This window comes from Ixodes scapularis, unplaced genomic scaffold (genome assembly GCF_016920785.2).
Source record: "Ixodes scapularis isolate PalLabHiFi unplaced genomic scaffold, ASM1692078v2 PGA_scaffold2__306_contigs__length_199485367, whole genome shotgun sequence".
Classification (NCBI taxonomy): domain Eukaryota; kingdom Metazoa; phylum Arthropoda; class Arachnida; order Ixodida; family Ixodidae; genus Ixodes; species Ixodes scapularis.
The window spans coordinates 90060329-90066193 of NW_024609857.1; positions in this window are offsets into that span (position 1 = coordinate 90060329).

Genomic DNA, 5865 nt, shown 5'->3' on the forward strand with positions numbered 1-5865 from the left:
AGACTTTCTAATAAATAAAAGACAACCCCCCAACGACCCAACAGCATGACTGACGCACACATCGTAACGTGACTCAAAGAGCCGCACCATACTCTCCGTCTGTTCCTCGCTCTCTATTTTTAATTCTTGCACGGCGATTATGTCGAAGTCTTTTTCAATAAACAGTCGGCCCACTTGGCATTGCCTGCGACGTGCATTTAGACCGCGCACGTTTAAGGTGCCAAATTTCAAAGCCCTATTCAGAAAAATTTTGTTTTAGAGGGAGGCCAGTACCAGAGCACGGCACTTACAGTGTGAGACGAATAGCGGCGTACGAGAGAACTCACTTCGTGTACTCCGTGCGGCGTTTGGGTCACTCAGGCCGGGACTTGTGCCGTCCCACCTTGCCGCGCCATTCCCATTCAAGGCGCAGCTTTGCCTCCCCACTCCCAGATGCAGAGTCATCCAGCCTTCGTTTCACCGCCCAGTTTTCTGCGGTCATGACGATGTCTTCGTCGCCACCCTTGCCATCTTCAGTATTTCTTGGCTGAGGGTCCTCCACGGCGTCTTCCGGCGTCGCCTTCCCTCCTTGTCGGAGGCTTCATAGCTTCCTCCTTGAGCCGTCATGAGCGTTGGCGCCGACTGAGAAGCGCAACTCCAGCGCGCCGCTCGCCCTCAAGCGGACGAACGGAGAACCAGAGGAGCGGGGACGGCAGCGGCGGCGGCGGCGCGGAAACGGTGGCAGGGACTGTCTGCCTTGATGCGGGAAGCCGTTTTGACGGAAAAAGTGAGCGCGTTAAAAAAGTAATTTTTATGCTCCGTCTTGCAACAGCTTTGCACGAAGGACCGGGATGTCTAATTTCATTAGTGCTTCTCGTGCATCGCATACGCTGCGGATTTCTGGTCTTGTGCATGGCCGCCAGCTCAATCTGTGCTGAACTTGACGGAAAACGCACCCGTTTGAGTATTGAAAAACTCTATAGTACGGACTACGGAAAGTCTATTCTTTGCCATAAGTAGGAGAAAACTCGTCGCGCAACGGTATATCGAGCAATACAAATCGGGAATGGGTTCGCGTTTTAAGGCCATTACAAGGGACATTACCATTTACTCCAAGCACTTTAAAAAGACAGAATATCCGTACTTGTTAGCCAGCCGTTCGTGACGAGAGCTTAGAACGCGCAGTTTTGGCCAGAAGGACCGGAATGTTGCAAATAACATGGTACAAAAAAATGTTCGGAATATTAAAATATTTACTTTTGATAGAGAAATAAATAAAACCCCTAAACACGCCGATTATGTTAATAGGCAGTTTTTGCAGAGCCTACGACTGCCCTAAACTTCAGTTGGAAGTACAGCGCACTGACGTTAAACCGGCGCAGCCAACTTTCACGAGCTGCTTGATAGCCGAGTTAATTATTTTTTTTAATTAATAATTTTATTTTTCCTTTATTTACAAAGGAGGAAGATAGGGCAAAAAGCTGCATGGCTTGCAGCTTGACGAGGCCCTATTCCGTGTAGCAAAGCAGCAGAGACATTTCAAACAGGACAAGCAAAAAACAAAGTACTACACCTTATTGCATGGATCATCTACAAAAAGAGTCGTTAACACTGTTTTCCGATAGCATTTCGCGTAGCATACCCTTTGATATTTTAGTAATGTCAATATTTTCACCTTCGAGTCAATATTTTCACCTTTAAAACATACACGGTAGTGTATGTTTTAAAGAAGGGAGTTGTACAACTTATTAAAATAGCTTAAGTAAGTCTAAATGACTGTAAAAAAAAAGAGTAATCGTTTTTTTTTTTGTTTTATTGCAAAACCTAAGTGTTTTTTTTTTGTTTTTCTCTTTGACGCGTACTTTAGCTGTTTAATATCTAATATTGCGTCGTCATCAAGCCTCTTGTAAAAGTTGTGGCCGTCAGTTTGACGTCAGTGGGCTTCACGGCGAACTGAAGATTTGGAGTGTCGTATATGTGACAAGAAGTGTAAGGACCACAACATTTTTTTTTAAATAATGAGCACGGCAACGCTCCTGGCGCGCACTGAAAATTGTGCTTCGTACACGCAGCGCCAGCTTGCAGCTGTAATGCTACGCCGCACGGTAGCCTGCGGTAACAAACTTTCAATCAATAACCATAGAGCAGTTTGATTGCGTGTTGCGATACACCAAAAACCGAGACGGTCAGCAGCGAGTTCTGAGGCAGTGACGCAAAGACACCAATACAGTGAACGCTGCTCTTCCGAAGCTTGACGGTCACCGTTCGCGGCTCTTTTTTTTTTTTTTTTTTTGGCACTAATGGCCAGGCAAAGCGCAAACATATCTTCATCACCCTCGAAAATATTCTGCCACAAACAGTAACGTGGCCGATGCCTTTAATTCGCAGGCTCACCACAAACCTTCGCACTTTGAGGTTTCTGCAACTTCTAAATAACAGCATGCTCGTTTTCCTAACGTGCATCAGCATCTCGGTCACCTGTAATATGATCCCTCCCTAACCGCTTCGCATTTGTAAAAAAAAATTAATAATTTTTAGCGCGCTGAACAGCGTCAGCGAGCAGGCGCGCGGGATATCCTGGAGAATCTATCCCCGTCTCTTCCGCCATCTTGGAGAGTTGCGAATACCTCTCTTGAGCCCCCCTGTTCTCCCTGCGGCTGGCTCTGCCCTTGCAGCTCCTTCGGTGACGCCGGTGCTGCTGCTTCCTCCGCCTCCTCTTCGTCCATCAGCAGCTCGGAGGTTTCCTCGGTGGCTCTGCTGCCGGTTACACGGGTGTAAGTCTTGACTCAATCCCTGGTCTCGTGTCCGATGGCGCTGCACTTGGAGCACCGAGGCGCCTTGCAATCACGGCGAATATGCTCCGTGCGCGTATCGGTGCGCGCTCGGGGACCACTACCAAGACGTTGCCCCGGCCGAGCCGAAGCTGGTGGGGAAGGCTTTCCAGCGGGAGTCCCTCTTTGAGGGTCATCCGGACGCCGAGGGTTGTGGACTCGACGTCGACAAAACCGTCCACCTTCCACTTTTCCCGCGTAACTTCCTTGACGGTCCCATACAGTTCGAAGGCCCGCCGACCTGCTTCCACAGGCACATCGAAAGAGACCCAATGGAGTTTGACACGCAGTCCCCTCCGGTTTGGGTCGACCACCTGACACGTCTTCCCTTTCACCTAGAGACTCCCGACTTTTAAAAGCTTCTCCTTTGCTTCCGGCGAATGCAGCTTAAGCAGCCAGACGTGACTCATCTGGTAGGCTCCCAGACCCGCCACGCTTGACAACACGCCCACCTGTTGCAACGGCGACCTGAAGTCTTCGATCTTGTACGGACGTCCTTCTAGGTCAGCGTGCAAAATGACGCTGAGCATTGCCCCCACTCCGGTGGGCAACGACGGCGGCTGCAGACGATAATCTATCGGTGAAGAGCCAACCGTACCACCACGGCCGGGCACGGCCGCTACCGCTAACGCGAAGCTGATCATGAGCACGTCCGTTCGCTACGGCAGCGGGAAGTGGAATCCACTAGGCCACGCACGCGCTCGCTCGCTGACGCGCGTACCTTTATATACGGCAAAAAGTGACTGCATTTGCTCCCTCTGCTTGATTATAACTAGGGTTCCGCGTTTTCGGTTTTTATTTTTTCGAAATTCGGCGTACTTTTTTCGGTGTTTATTTTAAACTTCAATTTTCGGTTTTTTTTTTCGGTGTATATTTATTCCCCAAAAAGTTTACCGTTTTTTTTTTTTCCGTGAATATGAAAGAAACACATTCGGACACCGGATCGGATGATCCTTGCAGCTGTGACATTTGTGATCACTCAAGGAATAACGACACATATACATGCGTCCTCTTCGCTACAACTTCCGTCGGGACACACCTCAAAATCGCGCAATTCGGGAGCCTAATTTTCAGCGCGCTTCTTTTTCCTCCCTTCTGACGACGTGACCGTCTGAGGTGAAAACCGTACAGTGGCCAGCGGAATGGGGAAAAAAATCAATTGTATTTATGTTCTCAACCACAGAGAAGTTTGAGCGAGGGTGTTAAGTATGGTATTAATAGCTTTCCTCGATGTCCTCTAAAGTGCCATGAAGCGAAAAACCTTATACTAGCCGACATCCAAACTTTTTTTTTTTTTGGGGGGGGGGGGGGGGGGGGGGGGGGGGGACCGGGGACTTGACACACTAATCCCGATCACAGAAAGGACGCAGATGTCCCGCGAAGGTCAATACAAGACCTATTTTGTTGCATGTTGAACCTTGGAAGAGGGCAATTACGGAGGCGTGACACAATGTCGAACCTTGCAAAGCCCTCTCTCTCCCCCCCCCCCCCCCCCCCCGCCCCCCCTACCCCCCTCGACGCGGCCCTAAAAAAAGTGACATTTTCGGTTAAAACCGAATTTTAGAAAACGGATTGGACGTACTTTTAGCGGTATTTATCGGTTTAAACCGAAAACGCCGAACCTACGAACTGACCTTTTCGGTTAAAACCGAATTTCCGAAAATGGATTCGGCGTACTTTTATCGGTTTAAACCGAAAACTCCGAACCCTAATTATAATAGAAAATGTCACGAATAGTTCGTACGTACTGGTAGCTTGTAACATTTCTCAGTCACGCAGACAAAATACTATCAGTTACGGCGTTTTGTTTTCTTCAAATTCATAGCATTAAACACAGTGCTACAACAGCTTCGTATGTGCATTCATGTGCACTGTCGGACACTATTAGTGCGATCACGGCGCCGGCGCTTTTCAGCATGGGGGATATACGTGCCAAACGAGCGAAGGAAATCTGGAAAGCCGAGAGAGACGGCAAGAACTACGGAACAACACTGGATTTGTAACTCCCTCTGCATGTAGACGATGAAAATAAATAGTAGGCCACGTAATTTAGTCCGATCTGCAATAAATAATTACCGTTTTATTCTTTCGGCTTTCGAATATATACGAATATGCTTGTTCTGCGTTCAAAACATCACCCGCACGCTCCAAATATTTGAAAAAAAAGGAAGACACAAGAGAACAAGTGCCCCGTGAAAGCTTCCCTGCGTCATAAATAATAAAAAGAAACGCCCTTCATAACCGTTTATACATTACGCTTCGAATGTTTTTACTCGCTCGTAAAAATGCACGACGAGGTCCCTTTCATATAGTTACAGGACGGTCATATTAGCAATATATAAGCACCACCGAAATACTGGCGAACCTTGAACGCACCCTACATTCCTTTCGATTCTTATTTTGCTTAGAATCGTCGCCCGTTTTGACACACCTTCTATGGAGCAGAGGTTTGGGCCTGAAATATAGCGAAGTTTAACATCGTTCACCGGTGAAGAATTACGGTTTTACTATGATAGTAAAGGTAGATAGTATTCGGTACGACCAAAAGAACAAAAGTGATCCCTGTTATTTTCCGGTGAAGAGACAAAATGCACGCGCGTTCTTTCATAGGAACGCAGGGGAGCGCCACAAAAGTATAGATTGGTTGCTTCTGCTTCACTTTGTATCGCGGAAGTCGCATAGACATCGTGCCAGTTGAACCTCTAGCGTACATTACAATAACTCTATGGCCGCCACAGCCTAATCAGTCTAGCTTTCGAAACTGAGTTTGAAACTAGTTTGGTGTCAAATGAACAGAATTGTTTTAGGTGTATGTGGCGCGTCATATAACGTCACATACACAGAGTATGTGACGTTACATGATACCGTGACGACACTTGACATCGTGTCTTCAGATGACATCATGACGTCACGCGAGATGAGGGACTCGTGATACTGTGGCGGACGCCGGCCAACATCCTCATTTCAAATTTGGGAGGGGGGGGGGGGGAAGGGGCCATAACATTTGTCGCAGTAAAAAGAAAGTATCAAAACTGTACATTTCACGAGCAATCAT